Source organism: Anas acuta, chromosome 15, assembly GCF_963932015.1.
Source record: "Anas acuta chromosome 15, bAnaAcu1.1, whole genome shotgun sequence".
NCBI classification, from domain to species: domain Eukaryota; kingdom Metazoa; phylum Chordata; class Aves; order Anseriformes; family Anatidae; genus Anas; species Anas acuta.
In genome coordinates, this window is record NC_088993.1 from 3,731,832 (window position 1) to 3,754,008 (window position 22,177).

At 37.6% G+C, this 22,177-nt stretch overlaps 1 protein-coding gene across 28 annotated transcripts in view; it reads left to right on the forward strand.

The window, feature by feature from the left end:
• RBFOX1 (RNA binding fox-1 homolog 1) overlaps positions 1 to 22,177 on the forward strand; it is an 881,332-nt gene that overhangs the window by 435,652 nt on the left and 423,503 nt on the right. The gene's annotated exons all lie outside the window — the stretch shown is intronic.

The following is a 22,177-nucleotide window of genomic DNA, read 5'->3' on the forward strand; positions in this document are numbered from 1 at the left end:
GTTGATTTTATCAACAGATCCTTCAGTTGCAAGGAGAAAGGACCATATGCTGAATTAAGAACCTCTGGTTTCCCATGCTGGCAATCAATTGGACTTGAGGCAGGCTCAAAGACCTGGTGAGGAAAAATAATATACTTAACAGCCCCTTCAAGAATTAAATTGTAACTTCTGTATGGCCTATGGGCACTAATTTTAGTCTCCTCAGTGTTTTATGTTGATTGGAGGGGAGTATTTTTTTAGAAAGTAGTAACGTAACTACTACCAGACCTGCAGCTGAAGTTAGGAATCAGGCACCATCTACCTAAATAAAACAGCCAATCAAACAAAATTCTCTCCAAAAATACAGCATTTGCCACATTAATAATAGCTGAAAGACTTTAGTTCCTTAAAGTATTGATTTTTCTAGCATTACTTAATGATGATACTTTAATGTTTTTATTAAATTTAACTATACAAGAATATTTAGAACAACAGTGGAGCCAGGACTCTGTGCGTGTTTTTTGTTTATTTTGTTTCAGTTTTTCATTTTATCCTTTCTCAATGGTATTTCTCAATTTTTATTTTATATTTTGTCTTTTGTGGGAAAGAAAATCACTGGTTTCAGAGCTGCTCAAGCTCCAGGTACAAAGGACTGTTTACTTGTGGTTTTGAGCAATTACAGAAAAGTAAATGCCTACCCAACCACTATCGAAACATCTAAACCCATCTAGATATCATTCTGCTTTACCTTCTGGAAATCACTGGCTGCTCTAATTCCAATACTGGGTAGGTATTTTCTTGTTTTAAGTATTTGAAACTGCCACTTCTCAAATACAAACATTTCTGTGTAAGTTGGAATGAGGTTTTGATATTGTATTGCTCTTGAGACTTTTCAGTATTCACCATTTCTATGTGGAAATATGGAGCCTTGTTTTTTCATTAACAAAATAACTTTGCTATGGCTGCTTTGCTTATTTAGCAAGAAGTTGCTGATGCAGAGAAGCTTGGGCACAATTGTTTAAGCAAATAAAGAATCAAAAGTATTCGTATTCCTATGTGTTAAACAGGTTACAACTACTATGACAGATTAGAAACCCTACATACACATCTTGCTTAAGCATCCCTGACTATGGAACTGTCATCTCTAGATTTCAGAAGAAGGATGGGCAAGTGCGATCAGTAGATGTCTAGACATCTCAGTTTAATGCTTTAAAGAAAAAGCTAGCACTCAAAGTCTTCAGCTCACACCATCTATTTATTTTTCAACATAGTGTAATTTTGCCAGGATTGTCAGGAAACTCGATGAGCCAGTGTTTGCACAGGACTTTTATTTTTCCCTCTAAAGCTGATTACTCCTAAAGTTGATTTGTACAGTTACAATAGGAATGCAGAAATAACATTGAGAAGATAATTTATCCAAAAGCTTCAGATATTTCAAGGCTTAAAATAATGTAATTAAAAACTATATTAATAGTGAATGGTAAATCCTTTTCCAAGTTGAAATAGGTAAGTTTTCAAGCTGCTTCAGGGAACTGACATGAAAGACTTAGAGTTTCTAGTAAGCCAAGCTGCATGTGGCCTCTCGTGGTAGGACGAGGTTCAGCCATCAGCTGAGCTTGAAGAACTTGTCAGCTCAGTAGTTTTATAAAAGGGTTCCAAGAATTACTTTAGAATTGGAATGAATCAATCTGCATGTCATCCACAGAAATCATCTAGGTTTTGTGTTCTATCTGCTTGTGAAAAAAGGAGGTCTCACTAGTGTAGGTCCCTTATTTTGTTTCAGTTTGGCTTCAGAAAGCTGAGTTAGAATTACTTTAATTGATTAAGAGCCAGGAGTTCTGTATCTAGATGTTATATCATGAATTAATTAATAAACTGATAATTTTGTTGGCTAATATACAGCATCCTGCTGCATAGGTTGGCCACCTGGGGAAGGTGAGTGAAGCTGCAGAAGTTAAACAGGAAACTGTAAATATCAAATATGACGTCCAAATGTATAAGGTAAATGATTACACTTTTAAAAGGTGCATTCATAAAAGCTGGACTGTGTTGAATTGACCAAGCTCTATTTCAGTCTAAACTTAATTTCTTTGATTTCCTACTTTCTGGTAATCTTACAGAATGATTCAAGCCAACATAATGCAGACTGTACTCTTTTCAGCTCAAATCAGTTTCTCCTGATTTGCTTCCTTGCACTGGAAGGAGGCAAGATTTAAGAATAATTTTTGTCAGAACTTTTTGTTAAAAAGGCTAATGAAAAGCACAAAACAAACTGCAGTATTGTTTTTAAAATCAGAGCAGCGTTCAAATCCTATTCTCCTCTAGCTTTGTGTCATTGAGCAGTGTATGGTACTTTCTGCAGCATGACATTAATATGTTTGAGGTGTTATCACTTATATGATAGCAAAAGGTTTGTCTTTCATGTGTTTAATGTGTAAAGACTAACAGAAAAATGGTTTATGTTTATGTATCTTTTAAACAAATCTTTCTAGTAGTTTCTAGTGAGAAATTGATGGTATGATGTATAATTTCTAAGCATATAACTTCTAAATGTATTTCTGATTACATGAACTCTGAACTTTACACCTCCCCTTCATAAAAGTAATTAAAAAAAGAAGAGTCCAAACTCTGTGATGGTACGTAATTGCTATGGCACAAACCCTTTCCTGAGTCTTTGTTTCTTTTTACCACCAGGGAATTGCTTCCATACATGAAAACTGTATTTAAGTTGTGTTACAACAGTAAATGAGATTTACTAAACCTTATTGCTTTTTCACAGAATCACAGAATTTCTAGGTTGGAAGAGACCTCAAGATCATCGAGTCCAACCTCTAACCTAACACTAACAGTCCCCACTAAACCATATCCCTAAGCTCTACATCTAAACGTCTTTTGAAGACTTCCAGGGATGGTGACTCCACCACCTCCCTGGGCAGCCTGTTCCAGTGTCTAACAACCCTTTCAGTAAAGAAGTTCTTCCTAACATCTAACCTAAAACTCCCCTGGCGCAACTTAAGCCTATTCCCCCTCGTCCTGTCACCAGGCACGTGGGAGAACAGGCCAACCCTCACCTCAGTACAGCCTCCTTTAAGGTATCTGTAGAGTGCAATAAGGTCACCCCTGAGCCTCCTTTTCTCCAGGCTGAACAAGCCCAGCTCCCTCATCCGCTCCTCGTAGGACTTGTTCTCCAGGCCCCTCACCAGCTTCGTCGCCCTTCTCTGGACCCGCTCAAGCACCTCGATGTCCTTCTTGTAGCGAGGGGCCCAAAACTGAACACAGTACTCGAGGTGCGGCCTCACCAGAGCCGAGTACAGGGGGACGATCACCTCCCTAGCCCTGCTGGTCACTCTGTTTCTGATACAAGCCAGGATGCCGTTGGCCTTCTTGGCCACCTGAGCACTCTGCTGGCTCATATTCAGCCAACTATCCACCATCACTCCCAGGTCCTTCTCTGCCTGGCAGCTCTCCAACCACTCATCTCCCAGTCTGTAGCTCTGTTTGGGGTTATTGCGCCCCAGGTGCAGGACCCGGCACTTGGCCTTGTTGAACTTCATGCAGTTGACCTCAGCCCATCGGGGCAGCCTATCCAGATCCTCCTGCAGAGCCTTCCTACCCTCGAGCAGATCGACACACGCACCTAGCTTGGTGTCATCTGCAAACTTACTGAGGGTGCACTCAATGCCCTCGTCCAGATCATTGATGAAGATATTAAAGAGGACCGGCCCCAGAACCGAGCCCTGGGGGACGCCACTAGTGACTGGCCTCCAACTGGATTTGACTCCATTTACCACAACTCTTTGGGCCCGGCTATCCAGCCAGTTTCTAACCCAACGAAGCGTGCGCCAGTCCAAGCCAAGAGCAGCCAGTTTCTTGAGGAGAATGCTGTGGGAGACGGTGGAGCAATTAATTTCAAGACAGCCTATTTGAATGAAAGAACTGAGCACAATGTTTTTATAATTGCTGGAAAGCTGTACAAGAAACATGAGAACAGAATTACTGGGTTTCTTTTCAAGTTTTGAGTAAACCCAGTATACTTGCAAACGGCTATGAACAATTCTGTGAAGCCTAGCTAAAAGAGTTCATGTATTTTCCCCCCTCTTTGACAGATTAGAGCTGTTATTTGAGATAAATAGTCAAAACTCCTTAGCATTAAGAGGGTGACCCAAAAAGGTCTTACAGACTTGCAAGTATTTGGAGACTTGTGAATACTTGAAAAGAAGAGGTTAATGTTTTCCCCCAGGGATACCCCAAGGTATTGTTTCATCTATAATTAGCAGTGGCAAGATCATCCAAATACAGGAATCAGTGAGTTAATTGAAATAGTCTAGCAATGAAGGGCTGTACTGGGATCAATTAACATGACCAAGCTGTTAAAGGGAAATCAGAACGTTTCTTCTTGTTTTCCCCTCCTATGTTTACCACATTCGTGTCATAAATGTAGAGTCCTGAAAAGAAGAAAACAAAGCTTTCTGAACATCTTAAGAGCAATAACAATCATCAAAATGTGTTGGTTCTTTTATTGTCTAGACCAAGTGACATGTACATCTGGGTATCATTATGAAGGGTAGTTGACTATTGGTCCAGCATTTTTCACTTTTAAGCAGCAGAATCACTCTCATGTTGAAGCTTAATGTTTGTTTTTTTTTTAATCTCATGATATTATTTTACGTCACCACAGCTCTTCTGTATGACTTATTCCTATTATGGGATGTCTCTAAAATTTGGTATAGGTGGTTTAGGTATATTTATTCACCAGTATTGTATATCACAATAAGGTATTACAACGTATACACTGTATTTTTTTCAATTGTTGTATTTTTTTTACAGTATTTTTTTTTTTACATATATGTATTTTTTATGGTTTACTGGTTGTAACGGGAAACTTTGGGCTTTTTAAAATTTGTACAGTAAACACTAAGAAATCATCTCAAAAGTGTCAACAAGAATATATGAATATTTAAAACTTTGCTTAGTATTTTTATTACTTTTAATGGAAGACATGCAGGTGGAATTCCTCAAATGACCCAGATGTGGGCTTCCGAAGTGTGTAAATGCCCATAAACCCATAAAGCCCATAAATTCAGCTCACTAGCACATATCAGCAATTATGATTACTCTAAATGTACTGAGAGTGTACTAGACTGCTTTTTCAGGTCAACAGCGCTCATAAAGGGGAAAAAAAAGAGGAAACTTCAAGCACCTAGTACGGGGCTTAAAATCATTCCAGCTCCATTAGCATGCATTATTTTCAATTCCATATCAAACCAGTTTAGCTATTGCAAGACACAGGATGCTAGCAGTTTGCTGAGCAAAACTTTTCACAGTTTTACAAAGATTTCTTCTACTTTATCCTGATCAAAGCTGAGGATTTCTAGCTTTATAACAGCTGACTACCAAGGCTATGTAGGAAGGGGAATTTCTAATGTGTCTGGCAAAGTACTATTCATGTGTTCTTCATTGCCTCTGAACAACAGAGGAAAAAATAAACAGGTTTTACAATCTGATTATTTAGTACTGCAAGAAGTAAAATGCAGTGAAAGTGCATCCAGACATCATATAACATTAAAGAGACTCTATATAACCTAGTTACATAGAGTAGCTTTTTTCCTGTAATGTGGGCTTTGGGCTTTCCACATTTTGAAGTTCGAACATCCCATGTAGAGCAAGAATGTATCAAATCTTTAGGAATTTTGTTTTAATACCCAGGTAAATGGGGGAACTTTATTCTCAGAAAAAAAAAAATAAAAAATAGACTATCGATATATTTCTTAAATAACCAAAGCTATCAAATAAAAACAAGTGTTTCTCATCCTCCTTCCCCAGTCTACCCAACCTCCTGTGAAATGTAGAATTTGTCTGTCTTATGTCTCATGAGGATGGATATTTAATAACGATAGCAAAGTTATTTAAAAGGCAGAACTCACTCCTTGGTTCATGTTTCACTCAATCTTTTTTTCCATTATAATGCTTATGGATTATTTTTTTTCCTATTTTTTTTTTTATCCTTTTGACTTACTTTGAGCAAAATGTGTGGTTTTTTTTGGTGTTTATTTTCTTTTCTGAAAGACAGATGGTGGCAACAAACACTGTTCTCTCTAAATTAAAAAAAAAAAAAATGAAATAAAAAAAGAGGAAAAAACAAAAACAAAAAACAGCTGGTAAGGTGCAAGGAGAGACTAGACAAGCAATGCATGTCTGTTTCCAGTCTTGCAACATCTCCTTTGTTTTTTTAGATGAGTTGGCACGTAGGCTAAGCATACAGTTACCTTCCTTATCTTCCAATGCACTGTAAATCATTAATAACTCCAATTTATGGCACGCTATAGATTCATTACTTTTCCATCCTGGCCTGCATATTTAAATCCAGACATGACTTGAGAAAAAGTTATTGCAGTCTTATAACTATAAAATACTAAATAGAAATAAAATCAATGTTGGCACAAATCTTAGAATGCAAAACACACATGCATGTGCACACTATAAAATATGGTAGAATCCTGCTTACTCAGTAGATATGGATGTAAGAATCAAATAGAACTGAAGACAAGTATAATATGCAGGAAGTGTGTGTGTGGGATAAGCTCTATAATAGATGTCTGCAAATTGCTGTTTTCATAAGATCAAGATTTTTTTTGTTTGTTTGTTTGTTTGTTTTTTCCCTTCAGGTAGAAGGAATCTCACTATTGCTATATGCCTGACCTGGGCAGATGAAAGGTTGTTTTTCTTTCTTTTCATTGTTCTTAGTCACAAGTGTCCTGGCTGCTAAATGCAAACATAAGAATTGCAGTGTTTCAGGAATCGAGTGAAAGGCTTTGCAAAACAAAACAAAACACAAACACAGCAACACAGCTAAATAAATCATCAACAAAAACGTCTCCACAATGTATTTTGTCTGTCTTTGTTTACTAAAGAATGTTCTGTATTAATTTTAACAAATTCTTGCACCTTACTAGAATGCAGAATATGCAAGAACATGCACTGAGCAAATGAGCAAAAAGTATGCTTCATGTGCCAGTCTAGATCCATACCCTGTCCTATTTACGCACTGTTGGGAATTCCAGATTCAGACAAGGCAGAGTAATGGTTGGGGAGGGAGGGTGTACATGGCAATTCCGTTTCATGGAAGATTCTTATATTTCAAAACAAATTTTGTCTTTATTTAGAACAAAAGTGATTTTTTTTTTTTTTTAAACCCATCTGAGAAATGGAAACCTTGTGGTTTCCTCTAGAGCCATAGAACTACCATGACTTGAGTTCTCCAGCGCTACCTCCGCTGGGGATGCTGCCTGCCTGCTGCGTGTTCTGGGAGATCTAGGCAGAGGCCTGTACTGGAGGTGTGGAAGGCTTAGCTCCTTAAAAACCAACCTTTTAAGTGTCTTAGTAACTGAAAGAGAGGGGAATGAGCTTACAGAAAGCTCCTGGTATCTGTCAGTGTATTATCAAGTTGAACACCAGAATTTTCTGCTGTTGTTGATTTGTCAATTCTAGCAGCCACGTGTCATTGTCGGCCCACTCATAGCCAGCTCTAGGTGTGCAGCAATGCCAGTTTGGTTGCTTACTTGGTGACTGCAGGTTTCTGCCCTCTCTGTACCTTTGCTGATTTTGGCCAAAGTCCATATTGTATGTTGCCTATTTTCAGTTTTGTCTGTACTGCTTGGTGTTTGGATACAGCAAGGTGTTTCCCTTCTGTGGTCTCTACTTCTTAATTGTTCCTGGGCTTTCAGGACTAGCCCACAATCTTCCTAAACTACAAATCGGAAGGCCCTCATGCTACAAAGCAGAGGCAAGGCAAAGGTTGTATTTGAACTAGAGGGGAGTAGTTGCTACAAGATTTACTTCTTTATGTAGTGATGGACATTAGATACTAAAAATGCCATTAGATAGTAGCAATGTCCATAGCTGACATTACAGTGTAACTAAGCCTGGGTAATATTTTTATTTATTTTTTTTTCCAAGAAAAATTATCTTCTTTCAATCGAAAATAATTATTGTTCTTAATGGCATGTACTGTTTGAGACATGTTAGGAATTTTTGTCTAAGTAATAAGAGAGAATCCTGTCTCAAAATATGCCTAACAGGCCAGAATTCAGGTCTCTACACAGAACTAGAAATCAAACAATTGATTTGATATACTTAAAAACTAGATAAGTAACCTAAACCAGAGAAGCATTACCTACCCTTCTAATTGCTGCTTACCCTCTCTCAGTAAGTGAGCTAATTGATGGTTTTGCTCTCTCCAAATTGATCTCAATGTTTCCGGTGGTTAGCAGAATAGAATAGCTTTTACATCATATAATACAGAAAATTGATTCATCTTATAAACTAATCCCAGGCTTGAAAATTTACTAAACTTGAAGACTGCATAACTTAAAAGTAATGAATTTGTTTGGATCTTGATTTCACTAGACCAGACTGTGTTTAATCCAATATAACCATACAGAACCACGCTTTCCTGCTCTTTTAATTTTTCCCATTCTTATTTGCCCACATGGGGACCACAGACCTTGAGGAGCTTTGAGGAACTGCTTTCTGTGTGATACTTCCAGTTAAAAAGGAATAAACCAAGTAGTTGTTTTGCATCATAGCTGACTGGCTAAAAGGAAGTGGTGTTCGGTGAACACCACCACCTGGTACTGCTTTGGTAATGTGCATCCTCTTGCAGTTGTGGAACTTACCTTGCTGTTGTGGTTTTACTTTGCTTCTTGGTGGTATATGCACGTAGTGTGATAGTTACATAGCAACAGTATATAATTTGGGGTTTTACGGTATTTTGAAACTTGTGATGAAATCTAAGGCTACAAAAATGCTTTGGTCGCTGTTCACATGGGCAGTTCCTGTTAAGGGCTGTGCCACTTCGTTGTGGACATTTCCTACTGTGTGTGGAGAAGCTCTGCAATCTACTGATGTTTACGAGGTGAAAGCAAGTAGTTATCGTCACAAAATTGATATCCCAGACAAACAAGCTATTAGGCCAAGCATTTCTGGGATCACCAAATAGCCATAATTTCTAGCATCTTGTCTGATGCTTGATGTTGAATTCCTATCTCACAAGTTTATTTTTTTTCATTTCACATTTTTAATATTTTTTTTTCTGCTTTTTTCCCCCTTAAATTCTTAAGCTGCTAAGCACTGATCTTCACCTTTGCTTCCACCTGTATTATAGTGCTCCTAGCCTTGCACAGCCTTAAGTCCCAGTCTAAAGGGCAGCTGCCTCTGGCCAGGCAGCTGTTCCAGGGCCCAGAGGGACGGGGAATTAAGGGCTCCCTGGGTGTGAGGAAGGACTCTGGGGCCTTGGGAGCGCTGCTGAGGTGGGGCAAGAGGGGATGCATCAGAGCAGGATGCAGGGAGCTCACAACCCAATGGGGAGAGGGCTGGGCTGGCTATAATGTGATGCTGGCTGCTGCATAGAAAGAGAGTAGTTTCTGAAGACCAGCCTTCTGTCTTGTTTTACCAAAGAAATAAGATCAGGGAATAAACAATCCTAAAATAAATAAATAAATACTCTAGATAAATATTTTCAAATTTCAGCACAAACAACCACAACAAAAACAGTGCACTGTGTGTTAAGAGCTCCTGTAAGCTGGGAGTTCTGGTCTCAGGGTTGTGCCAGAAATTTTTTGGTAATTCTGATAAGACCGAACCAAGAAACTGCTAAAGAAAATTAATTTAATAATTTATGCTTCAACCAGTCTCATTAGGTGCACACTTGGCTAGAAAAATGAAAAAAATCAGATTTCTGGAAGTAAAAGTGAGGAAAGAAGTAATAATCTGCAGGCCACAATGACTTTGAGTAATTTTGCATATTTATCTCACTGCAAAATGTAATGAGGTAAGTTCTACAAAATCTGTTCAGGTGTAAAAGAAGCAAAGAATCGTTACGAACATTGGAAATGAAGTAAATGAGAAATAGTGAGTTAAATGACAATTTGCTTGAGGCTAGAACCACACTTTATTGAATACACAGGCTGTACCATCACACTGCGAGCTTTACTTACATGCAAATGAGAATGAAATGTACCTTTTGAATTGTGCACTTTAGTTATTATATTAACCATGTACATTACTACGTGATGTTGAAATTAGTTATGAATATAGTCATTTGTTTTATCCCATGCTACAATGAAAACATATAGATCCAGATATACATAGGTGAAAAGGTTTCCTCCCTAAATATAGAGCTATAGAAAGATAGGAGAAAAGTTGTAGATCGAACTCTTTGTCCTTGATGACTTTCAATTTGTGTTAAGATATGGCAGAAGATATGTACAACCGTATGGTGAAGAACAGGGGTTATTTTTTATTGTAAAAAGGTATGTTATTGAGATCTTTCATATATATATATATAGCAAAAGATGTTGCCCTTTTGTAAACTGTGACCTGAAACTCTGTCAGCACGGTAGCTCATCACAGTTTTAAAGAAATGTTGGTATCAGTGCTTTTAATGACATATTGCATAAGGATTGTATGCAATATGTCATTAAAATTACTCCAGATTGTATAGATAAAATAGAGACTTGAAGCTACAATTTCAAGCTTGTTATCATGGAGGTCATTGAAGAACATGACTTATAGTTTGCAAAATGAGCATGGGTGAGTGTGCACGCTCATTCCTGTACATAAGTTTAAATATTTCCTTCTACTTTTCTATTTTTAGGGCAGTAAGGCCATTACTGTAGTCTCATTAAAAGGTGAAAGAAGTTGTTTAACTTTGCCAGCTGCACATGATTTTTGCCAACAGTTGTTCATTTTCTTAAGAGAAAAGCAAAGAACATTTTAAATTTGACTTCCTTGTCCAAGGTAACCTGACAGAGAAGAATATACTGCCCTAATGGATGTGCTTATATGACAATCTCTAGATGTCTTTCATTACAAAATTGTCAAGGTTTCTTTAGGAAAACTTTACAAATTCTTGGGGAAAAAAGGTTTCATTGAGGCAAGCTGTAGCACTGTCACTAAAAATATATTGCTGATTAAAGTTTATTGACATTCCTTGTAATGAACAAGTGAAAGCACTGAGTAATTATTGAATACTAGACACTGCATCTCCTATAGTTAGTTAAGCTGTTTAGGAAAGGAGATTAAGGTACTATGCCCTTGCCTTCCCTATGTAGCTATTGGACTTGAATATTGTGCAGAATAAAACACTTTCCACTTAGGATGCCAATGCTGTAAAGACTGAGAGAAACTGTTTTTGTCCCTTGCTTTTTCACTTGCTAGCTGTGGACAAACTGGGATATAAGTTAAATATTTTCAAGGTCTACAAGATATACTTCCCCATGGAGGAAGAGAATTTTGACTCTTTTAAAGCAAGCCCTTCCAAGGACTGTTCCAAAGTTGATTCAGAGTTCATATATTCATATGTGTATATGAATATAAATGCATAATTTGTAAATCATGCCTTTACAGAGCCTATATTTTGGGGACTAACAGACCAGCATACACTGAGCTATATTCAGCTGCAGTGCAACAAGCCTGTTAAGAAGACCGGCATCTGTGTTTTGAATTTAGGAAACTGCCGAATCTGTGCTGGTGGGAGGGGAAGCTCCTGAAGTGCTGCTCTGCCCCATGGCATGCTGGGAGAGAGCTTGGCAGGACTCCTCGAATATGCTAGTTGAGCCCAACATGCCCTGCAGATGCAGGGTTCCTGTGAAGCACTGCAATTGCATGCTATGCAACCCAGTGAGCTTCCCCAGCAGAGTGGAGGAGAGGCAACAGAGGGGTCACCGACACTGGTAATTTGCGCTGTCTTCACCAGGCTGGTTTTCCCAAGGAGAAAGTAGGTAAAGTTCATGTACTGCAGAGCAAGTCTCAGAGGCAGGACTTTAGGAATCATAGAAATGTTCATGATTTGCAGAAGTCTACAGTATTACCACATTGAACAGAGGCATGAACAAAATGGAATATCTTAATTTAGTTTTGGAGGATAAATATCACCAAAGTTATGATTAGGTAATTCACTTTGTTCTCATGGTGCATTTTGTTCAATAGTACTGTGTTTGGCACTGTGATTTATCTTGGTATTTTTACTTTTAAATTAATGTTAAAGGTTGAGCTACTATTAATTGATAACATTTAAATAATACAGACAATAATAGAAAACATTACTTATTGTACTTGCATTAGTGCCTCTTACTGACATAATGACAACTTAAAAGTTGTTGCAGCTGAGTATGTAATAGCCCTTAGGTACAAGCCGCAGAAGTGTTTACAGTGCCATGCCACATCCCTCTAGTACTCTGAACTGAAGAGAGTCATTTGGATACCTGTGATCGTTTTTGTAAGTGCAGGGAACTGGAGTTACTCTTCAACTGGTAGCCACAAGACTTTGACCTTTCTTTAAATTTCTAACTGTAAAATAACTCATCTCAGAAGAGTTTCTCTGCAATTTAGCTGCTGTAAGAGCTTTGGCTTTGCCAGAAGCATTGCCTTTGGTATGTAAGGTTTACAGAATCTTACAAAAAGCAGAAATAAATAGGGATTTTTGCATGTTGTACCAGTTTCAAAAGCTTTGAGAAGTGATTGGTTTGTGGCACCAAACATTCTGCCTGTTTGTACAACCTCCCATTCTACTGAACAACGCTACATGAACTGAAAAAAAAGATAGTAAAAAAATGTTCCTTGTGACATGATTGGTCTTAAAGCTCATTAAAATCTACCTACAATAGAATTGTTTGCATAGATTGGATAATGAAGTGTGAGTCCTAATGCAGAGTACAGGTCACGCTCATGCGAGAAAAGTGAGACCACTCCTAGACATCCTCTATGGGACTAATTCAAAACCATTCAAAAAGCAAAACAAAACAAAAACCACTTTGGTTATTGGTGCTATTTATAAATGTTAGGGTGTGAAGCTCTCTCTAAACGTCATGAAGGCATAACTCCTGCCTTTGATATGCTGCAGGAAAGGAACATCACCTGAGGAATCTGCTGTTTGATAAATTAGTGTAGTAAAGGCAACTTCTGCTCCACTGAAGAAATTTATTACAAAACAAACTGATAAATGTGACAAAGGGTACAATATTTGTGTTTTGATTTGTGATTTTTTTTTTTCTGGAAGCACAGAGCTTAACATTGCATGTCATGTACAAAACAGAAAGGGTAATTTAAAAGACATTAATGACATTTAAATGCCTACTTCCTACTGAATATCATGGTGGATTCTAGTGATTAATTTGCATCTTCCATATATATCCTTGCAATTCTCTGAGTAGCACAGATATGTTTCATAAATAATGAAGTCATCCACCAACATTCCAAGCTTTAGGTAGAGTGATACATGAAAACTGACTTTAAAAAGAAAAATAATAATAATAATAATAAAAGGTTTTATTTACAAGAATATATGTATAACGTAACTATATAGGCATGGACTATACTTGGTAACCAGGTAAACCAACAAAAAATAAATAATAATAATAAAAAATATATATCTTGACCAACCAGATTAAGCTGCTGCAGGATACTTTCAATTAAATCTTATTTAAAACCAAGTGTTGAATGCTAACTGCAGTTAATATAAAAACTCCTATTTCCAGATTAATAAAACAAGTTTTAAAGATAAAGTTGCTGACAATTGATTTATTGGGTTGATGGTGCAGAATGTCATAATATAATATGACGTATAATATGTTCTGGGTAATTTCAAATAAATTAACCTATTTTCTGTTTCTATATCCTTTCACTATATATCACTATAACAAGTAATTTTGTTGTAATTAAAAAGAGTAAGTCCAAGAAAGTGGACAGACAAAAGTTTCGATATCTGTCAATTCATTGGCTTCCTGCTAACCTGGCAATATTTTGTTTCTCAAACCAGTTTTCTTCTATAATGGCCTCTTCAGCTAATAACATGTATCTGTCAGATAAAAGCCGTGGGGGTGGTGTTGTTCTGAGTGGTGTTGTTATTTGTTTGTTAGTTTATTATTTGTCAAGCATGGGCGGTTGAGTGAACTTATTTCTATCAATATGCAAGTACAGGTAACCTTCCAGATATTTACTGATAACTCATAGGCAATGTCTACAGTAGTAATTTGTAACATAACTAGCTTGAGTAACTGTCTGAAAACCTGTGACTGTCTCCAGTGATATCCTTATTTTCAGTCTTGTATCCTATATTCTTCCTTGAAATGTCTTTCTGAGACATTAAGACATATGCACTTAGAATATATAATTGGCACCTTAACAGGTGTAGCCTTGTGTATAAAAGGAGCATAGATAAAGTTTCTCATGGGGTTCTTTAACATATGTGTGCAGAAGTCAGTTTTGAGGTTTCTACCACATGAGATTTTTTCTAGAACGGGACTTGAAAAAAATACTTTCTTAGAGACTTTATATTAAAGTATTTATATTATTAGTTTATATTTAATTATACTACAAAGCAGTTTCCAGTTGGAAGGCACAAGTGCATTAGCATTCAAGGCATAGTCACATACTGTAGATGTGAAGTAGACACAAGCCAGGTTTTATTTGCAGCATACTTTGGGAGGATAACTATTACAAACAAAACCACCAAAACAAGCTAGGTTTCCCAGGTAACTGTTGGTCAAGTGTTATATATAATTTTGCTGAAAAAAAATGTGTTTCAGCCCAAAGACAGGAAAAGATGAAAATTGGTCTTTGGGGATTCTCAATTGATTAACAGAGCCATTCTGCACAAAGAAATAATTGTCTACAAACTGTTTCAATACAGCAGTGCTTTTTAAAGTGTTTCTATTTTATTTTTGAAGATTTTCTATTTTTTTGTCTCAGTAAAATTCTCCCCTTTGGAATATTTTGCTAATTTGAGGGTAAGATGAAATGGAAGTGAAGAAGCATAATTTTTTTAATGGAAGATGAGATAGTTCCCATTTGCATTTATAGCATTACAAAGATTGTAGCATGAGGCTCTCTCCCCCCCCCCCCTTTTTTTTTTTTGATGAAAATGCTTAATCTGAGCTCAATGGGCCATAATAATTGCCTGTTTCTTCCAGCAGAAATAAACCCTCTTGTATGTGACACTTGAAACCTTAACTGTGCTTAGTATTACGCACAGAGCTGTAGACATTTCTTCACCAAGATATATTTATAACAGCAGCACTAGTCGGTATACAATACCAAGCCAAGGGCATTTGAGAATAAATCAGTCCCTCTAGCTACTGCTGTAGCACAGTAACTGATGGTTGCAATAAAACCCTGTGAAATTAAAATTCTGTGCATGCAAAGGCACATACCTAGCCAAGAGAAACCCAGAGCTCTGTGTTCTGGAAAAATTTGCATATGCCTAGACACATACACTTTTTACCCATTTGTATTAGAAACAGTGTGTACAAAAAGGCTACGGCTTATAGTTTTTAGCACTGCAGCAGCTTGTCAGACTCTTCAACATTTGGGGTCTTCAGGAGTCAAAGAAAATGTAAGCTCTTCATGGAAGAGGATGATGGCTCCAGTTCCTCCTGGAAAAAGAAACAGTGGTGTTTGAAAGCTTCTTGTTGGTGTTATAAGTCACTACCAAAGGCTCCAAAAACCTCACTTCCAGTTTAAATTATCCTATGTGTTTATGCATTTACTAGTATTTTATATTACTGCATCTGAGTACCTCAGGCACTACTTCATAGAACTATGAGCTCTGGAGATAGACATTGTGTCTGGAGATAGACATCATTTGTGTTTTGGGTTTTCACATGAAGTACTGAGAAGCCATTTTGAATTAATACGCAACATATTTATACATTTATGCACAAGTCCATACTATCTCCAAATGAAAGCTCTTTGGAGAAATTGTGGTTCTCTTGAAACCCTATTTCTTCTAAATTTGGTAGGGCAATAAAATGATAAAAAATCCAGCTAATGTGTAATAAAACAATGCAAAGAAAGTGATTGTTTCTACATTAAAAACACCAGATGGCAGTGTGTGGTATATTTCCTTGTGTAGCACAGCATTTTGTAAAGTACATCAAGAAAAGAAAACTGGCATTTATTTTTTAAGAGAAGACTTCTACAGTCAGATGAGCATCTAATGAGAGAAAACACTGATAGATGGATTTTGTAAATAATATGAAATAATATGAATGTCTGTCTCAGTATCCAGTGAAATATAACTAGTGATTAATCTGTGGCTTTTTCCGTTATTTAATTTATGTATGTATGAGAAGAAATATGCAACCTTAAAGCTGATAAATAAACGATTACTAATTATGCAGCTACATTGTGGTAAAACCACTGACTGGGATCAGCACCAAGTCTCACATAAGACTCTCATGCTCTACAGTTCATATATAGGTAATGACTTTTAACTATCCTTTCTTAATGAAAACTGCCATATTTTTGCAATGCAGGTAATTACATTTTCATTGTTTGGTTTGAGGTGGAGGAAGAAAGACAAAAATGTGGTAGGGGCTTTCCTGGAACTACTCTTAGAGTAGGCCTCTTGTGCTGCACTGAAAACCACGGCTATGTAACTCTAGTGTGACTGGTCACTGGGATCAGGATGGCTTTGTTATACACTTTGTCAGAAATTGAGCTAAATCCGTTTACCATAAATGTTTGTTTATGGTAAAATATCTAAAATATAAAAGATTTCAGATGTTCACTAGTTATTTTTCAGTCCCTGGAACTGTGTTCCATTTCAAATGATCTCAATCCTTAAAGTATTTTGAATTTTAGTTAAACAGTTATAAATGCAAAAGAAGTATATTGGAATGTTGCACTGTAACAAAAAATATTTTTATTTCTGATTATATTATAGGAGGAGTCTTTCTATAAATAACCCTATCACCTTCACTCTTTTTGACCCCAAACTTAAATCTTGTCTTTGCAATAACATTAAAAAACAAATAAAAAACATGGAAGCAAAAGAAACTCCACAGCTTGACTGTTGGTATTGCTCAGCAACTGGAGCACTACTGTTGCTCTCTTCATCTGGCCATTGCATCCACAGAGGTGTCCTGTATCAAGTTCTTCTAGGGGTTTACGTTCTACTATGTGTGGTGGTTTAAGTATTGGTAGTGTTTCCGTATATGGTGACAACCACTAATTAAATTGATGCATGGCATTATATTAACAGTAATAATTATAAGATTTGATTTGGACAGGCTGTCATGATCATCTGTCTATATATATAAATGTATGTTTGCATCTGATGTCCTGGAAGTGCCTGAAACCACACAGGGAAACCAACTACATGCAGTGATGCAGTGGTCCAGTAAAGTCTGGTTTTGCATGTTCTTATGAGGAATGGATGACCGATAAACACATTAAAAGAGATCTCGATTCTAAAAACATTCTATTCACGTCCATGGACTCAAAAGAGAATCACACCAGGTTGCAGATGATTTCCAAAAGGTCATTTTTGTTTAAAATGCAAGTGCCTAACAGCATGAGTGTTTTTATAAGATAACAGTCTTATAAAACATTCTTGAACTATTCAAGGTATTTAAAAGTTTTTCCTTGATGAAATCCTTTAAAGAGAATCAATATTTTGGGCATTCTTCCACTAAACTGTAGTATGTGAGAACTTGACATAGTGACACTCAACATATTGACCAGTTCTTCATGCAGTTTTGAAGTAAATGAACTAAATAGTTCATTGTGTATGGTACAATTCAGAGATACAATGAAGTAAATTTAAGATTGAGAGGCTATGTATTTAAAATTGCAGGATGTACTCAAGATTTATTGAAAGGTCTCTTGATCATTAATTAAATATGTTATGGCTTTCAGTTCTTTTGGTTTACCTGTACAGGTTTCCATATTGTAAATGCATTATTTATGTTTTCCCTGAAGTGCTCTGTACTGCCAGGATGTTTCTCTTAAACTGGCACTCAGGGTGGGTGGGAGATGCAAATGTGGTTAGTTGCACAGAAATCTGCTTGTGCCCAAATGTGCCTTTCCCAGGTATATCAGGTCTATTTTAATAAACTTGCATTGATAAATACATAGACAGACAGGTAGACAGATAGATAGATGGCATCATTGTAAACCAGGATTATTATTTTTTTTTCATTAAGGTAAGCTTGGTTTATTTCATTTTTTTTTTCTCATTTCATCCCAATAATGCATTATAATTTAGCCTTGCTGCTTTTGTTCTGGAAGGTTTACAGTATGAAGGCTGTGTAACAAGGAAGCTGTCTTTATGGAAGTTCACGCTCTGAACAGACCATCACTGAAATGTATTCTGTAATGGATGAAATGGTATGGAATCGATCATTTGCTGAAATTTGAGCAAAGGAAATTGCCACCATCTGTGTCTCCCACATATCACCTCCATCTCTTTTAGAAAGCAGAACACCATACATATGGTGATACCACAGAACCACAGAACACCATGGATGAATCAAAATATATTTTAAAATACAACTCTCACATTCCGACAAAAGCTCTTTAAAAATAATAATAAAGGATATTTTTGTTCTATTTATTTTCCTGGCAAATGTGGTGTAGCAGTTGGATGCAGTCTCCCTATCCTGACTTACTCATATTTGATCTTATTCAGTCTTCCCTGCCTCTTTATTGTATTCTCCCACTGTTCCTAAATAGTTCATTTCAGTCTGTAGTGGGTTTACGTGACAAGGTTTTGGTAGCAGGGAGCCATAGGGGTGGTTTCTGTGAGAAAGATCTAGAAGCCGCCCCATGTTTGGGAAGGGCCCCATTGTTTTCCAGATCTGAGCCAATAAGCGATGTTGTTTTGCACCTCTGTGAGAGCATATTTAAGACAGGGAAAAAAAAACGCTGCGCCACACAGCAGCCGGGAAAGTCAAGGGAGTGAGAAACAGCCTTGCAGGTGCCAAGGTCAGTGTAGAAGGAGGGGGAGAGGTGCTCCAGGCGCCGGAGCAGAAGTCCCCTGCAGCCTGTGGTGAGGACCATGGTGAAGCAGGATGTCCCCCTGCAGCCCATGGAGTACCACAGTGGAGCAGGGTTCCACGTTGCAGCCCATGGAGGAGAGCACGGTGGAGCAGGTGGCCCTGCACCGATGGAGGCTGCCGCCTGTGGAAGACCCCTGCCGGAGCAGATTCCAGGCCGGACCTGTGGCCCATGGAGAGGAGCCCACGCAGGAGCAGGTGACCTGGCAGGAGCTGCTGCCCGTAGGGGAGCCAGGTTGGAGAAGTTTTCTCCTGAGGGATGGACCCCGTGGTACGGACCCATATCTGGAGGAGTTCTGGAAGAGCTGCTGCCTGTGGGAAGCCCACGCCGGATCAGTTCATCAAGGACTGCATCCCGTGGGTGGGACCCCACAGCACAGGGGACGAGAGTGACCGAGAAGGAGCGGCAGAGAAGTGCTGTAGACTGACCATAACCCCCATTCCCCCGTTCCCCTGCACCACTCGGGGGGAGGAGGTGGAAGAGGGTGGATGGGGGGGGAAGGTGCTTTTGGTTTCTTTCCTTTGTTTCTCACTTCTCTAGCTTGTTAGTAATGAGCAATAAATCTTACTATCTTCTTATGCTGAGTCTGTTTTGCCCATTACAATAATTACTGAGTGATCTTCTCGTCCTTATCTCAACCTTTGAGCCCTTTTCATCATATTTTCTCCCCATTCCTCTTTGAGGAGGGGGAGTGAGAGCGCGGCTGTGGTGGAGCTCGGCTGCCCACTTGAGCGGAACCACGACACAGTCCTAAATAATACTTCCCATTCTGGTCTCTGTGGTGTCAGATATTAGTCACTTTGATGTTTAAAGATTCAGACATTCATAACAACAGCAGTAGATAGACGTATAGGTGATTAATTAAAACTGTTGTCTGCTTAAATAGCCAATAACTAATTCTTAGTCCACTGTACAGAAGTTTGATATGCAGTTTTTATTTTTCACAAATGTTGCCTTTCTTCCATTTCACAAATTCCGCCTCTCCCTCCCCCCTCAAAAAAAAGTAATCAAATGTTATTGGAAGCTTTTATGTTTATATTATTAGTGTACATGAAAGCAGCTCTCAACGTCAGACTGGCTATCTATCAGTCCAAGATACCATCTTTAGCTGTGCATTCCAGTGGATGAGGAGAACAAAGCAAGCTCCTCCAGAATTTTCTTCCAGCCTCCAGGATTTGCAGTTCAGAAACTGTGTGTGTCAAAGGTGTTATGTGTGTGTTGAATAAGCTTCTGTAAGGTTTTCTTTAATATAGATATATGTATTTTGTATCTACAGCACCTGTCTCTTTATTTCCACATCGTATGAAGAATATATATATATTTTTTTTATGAACTTGACACGTAGGATTTTCATTTGTTGCCATGTATTTATCTTTTTTAATAGTTTTATTTTTTGGAAAAGGAAACAGACGTTCTAGTTTTTCATCTCCATTTTATTTACGTTTTTATAGACACCTACTCCCAGGCATCTCTTTTCCAGGCTGGTGTTCTCGTCTTCCTACATGTCTCTGTCTAGAAATATTTCCTTACTTTCAATCACCTTTGTCACCTTCCAGTCTGAAGACAGAATCCTGTAAATTTATGCAACTCATGTGATGTCAGAGCCAAATACTATAAAATATTTTAAAATAAAATAGATTTGAAATATTATAAAGACAAATCATTCTGGATCTTGTTCTGTTCCTGAAGTGTGGCTTATGTGCTTGTGTTTGGCAGATGACTTCAAACAAGTCACTGCACCAAGCCTGTCTGAATTTAAAAAGCATTTGGACTGTGCATTTAGTCACATGGTCTAAACTTTTAGGTAGACCTGTGTGGTGCCAGGAGTTGCACATCATGATCCTCATGGGTCCCTTCCAACTCTGGGTATTCTGTGATTTTATTGTGTGCCCATTTCCGTCTATGAAAATAAAAGAAGTGGTTTCTGTCTTGTGTTACAACTGCTCAGGACAAAGCTGAATAAGATAACTGTAGTGTTATGTTAACCCAAGCAGTCAAACAAGAGTGCAGCTGTAGAAGGCTTTGATTTTAAACTTGTTTTAATGATCATAAAAGTATGACTATTCACATTTCAACTAGTTGAAGAGATTTGTTTGTGTGAACATAGGAGTTAAAAATCTCTGATGTGGAGGCATACACAGAGAAAAAAAAACATAAACAGTAACAGTAAAAACAAAATGCAAACCTCCCAAAGTCATTTCAAACTTATTTGTATGCTTATTTCAGTTTTTTCGTATAACATGAATAGATGCATCTAGAGCAGATTCAGGTCTAAAATTAATTCTTGAGACTTAATGTAAGCACATTTATAATGCAATCTAATATAATTTTAAAGTAATTTATAAAGGGGGTGAAGGAATGAACTTTGAAAAATGGGATCATTAGTCTGCAGGACACTTTAGCTGTACTTAATTTTATTCTTTAGGGAAAGATTGTAAATAGACCTATGCTGATTTCCTTTACCTCTTTTTCCCCTTCTAGAGTACTATAGGAAATATACCAAAAGCACATTTGTTCCTGTTACATTTGTGGTTTGGTACAGGGACTTCATTGAAATACTTCTGCTATATAGAGAGAAGGTTTACCTTGTAATTTATTTACCAGGACTCATTTTTCTGTTGAAAAAAGTAGCTGGCAGTTTTACTCTTTTGTAAGTAACTTTACTTTGCCTGAGAAATCCCCCTTTTTGCCATCATGACAGTATAAAAAATGCCTCACACAAATGGGTGTAGTTTCATGTTTTAACTTCTGTAACTGAAAAGTAGTAGAAAGTGTACTCTGAACATCTGAAACTATCCAGAGAAAAATACAGCATCTAATTTCTTGTTTTGTGAATTATGTTTGCTGTGTGTATTATTTACAGAAATGACAGTGATTACATTTCCAAAGTTTATGACAGTAACAATGATTAATGTATTTCAAAATGATTTTAACAGCAACAAACAAACAAACAAAAACCTCTCACCAGATTGGCAGCTCAACAACTGAATGCCTTTTTGAGCAAGCCTCTTGAAGTTTTGCCCAAGAGGTTGCCATGGCAGGTTGCTTTAGAAGTCAGGGAGCTGGGAAGAAAGCTAGGAACTGGCTACTTCAGTGCTGCCGAAGTGCTCTTTTCTAGAGGAGCGTCTTCCTTTCGGCAGAGTGGTCACCTCACAAACTGATGCCTCGTATCTGATGTTAATTGGTAGCAAGGTCTTGCTCAGCAACCAACTCTCCCACTCTGAGAGTGTTTCTTGTAGACCTAGCAGCACATAAATACAGCAGCGTTGGAACCAAATCTTCTTCAGCTGTTTTTGTACTAGATTAGAACTAGATGTTGTCACAGGAGTTCATTTAATCTGTTCTTGAAATGTTATATCTT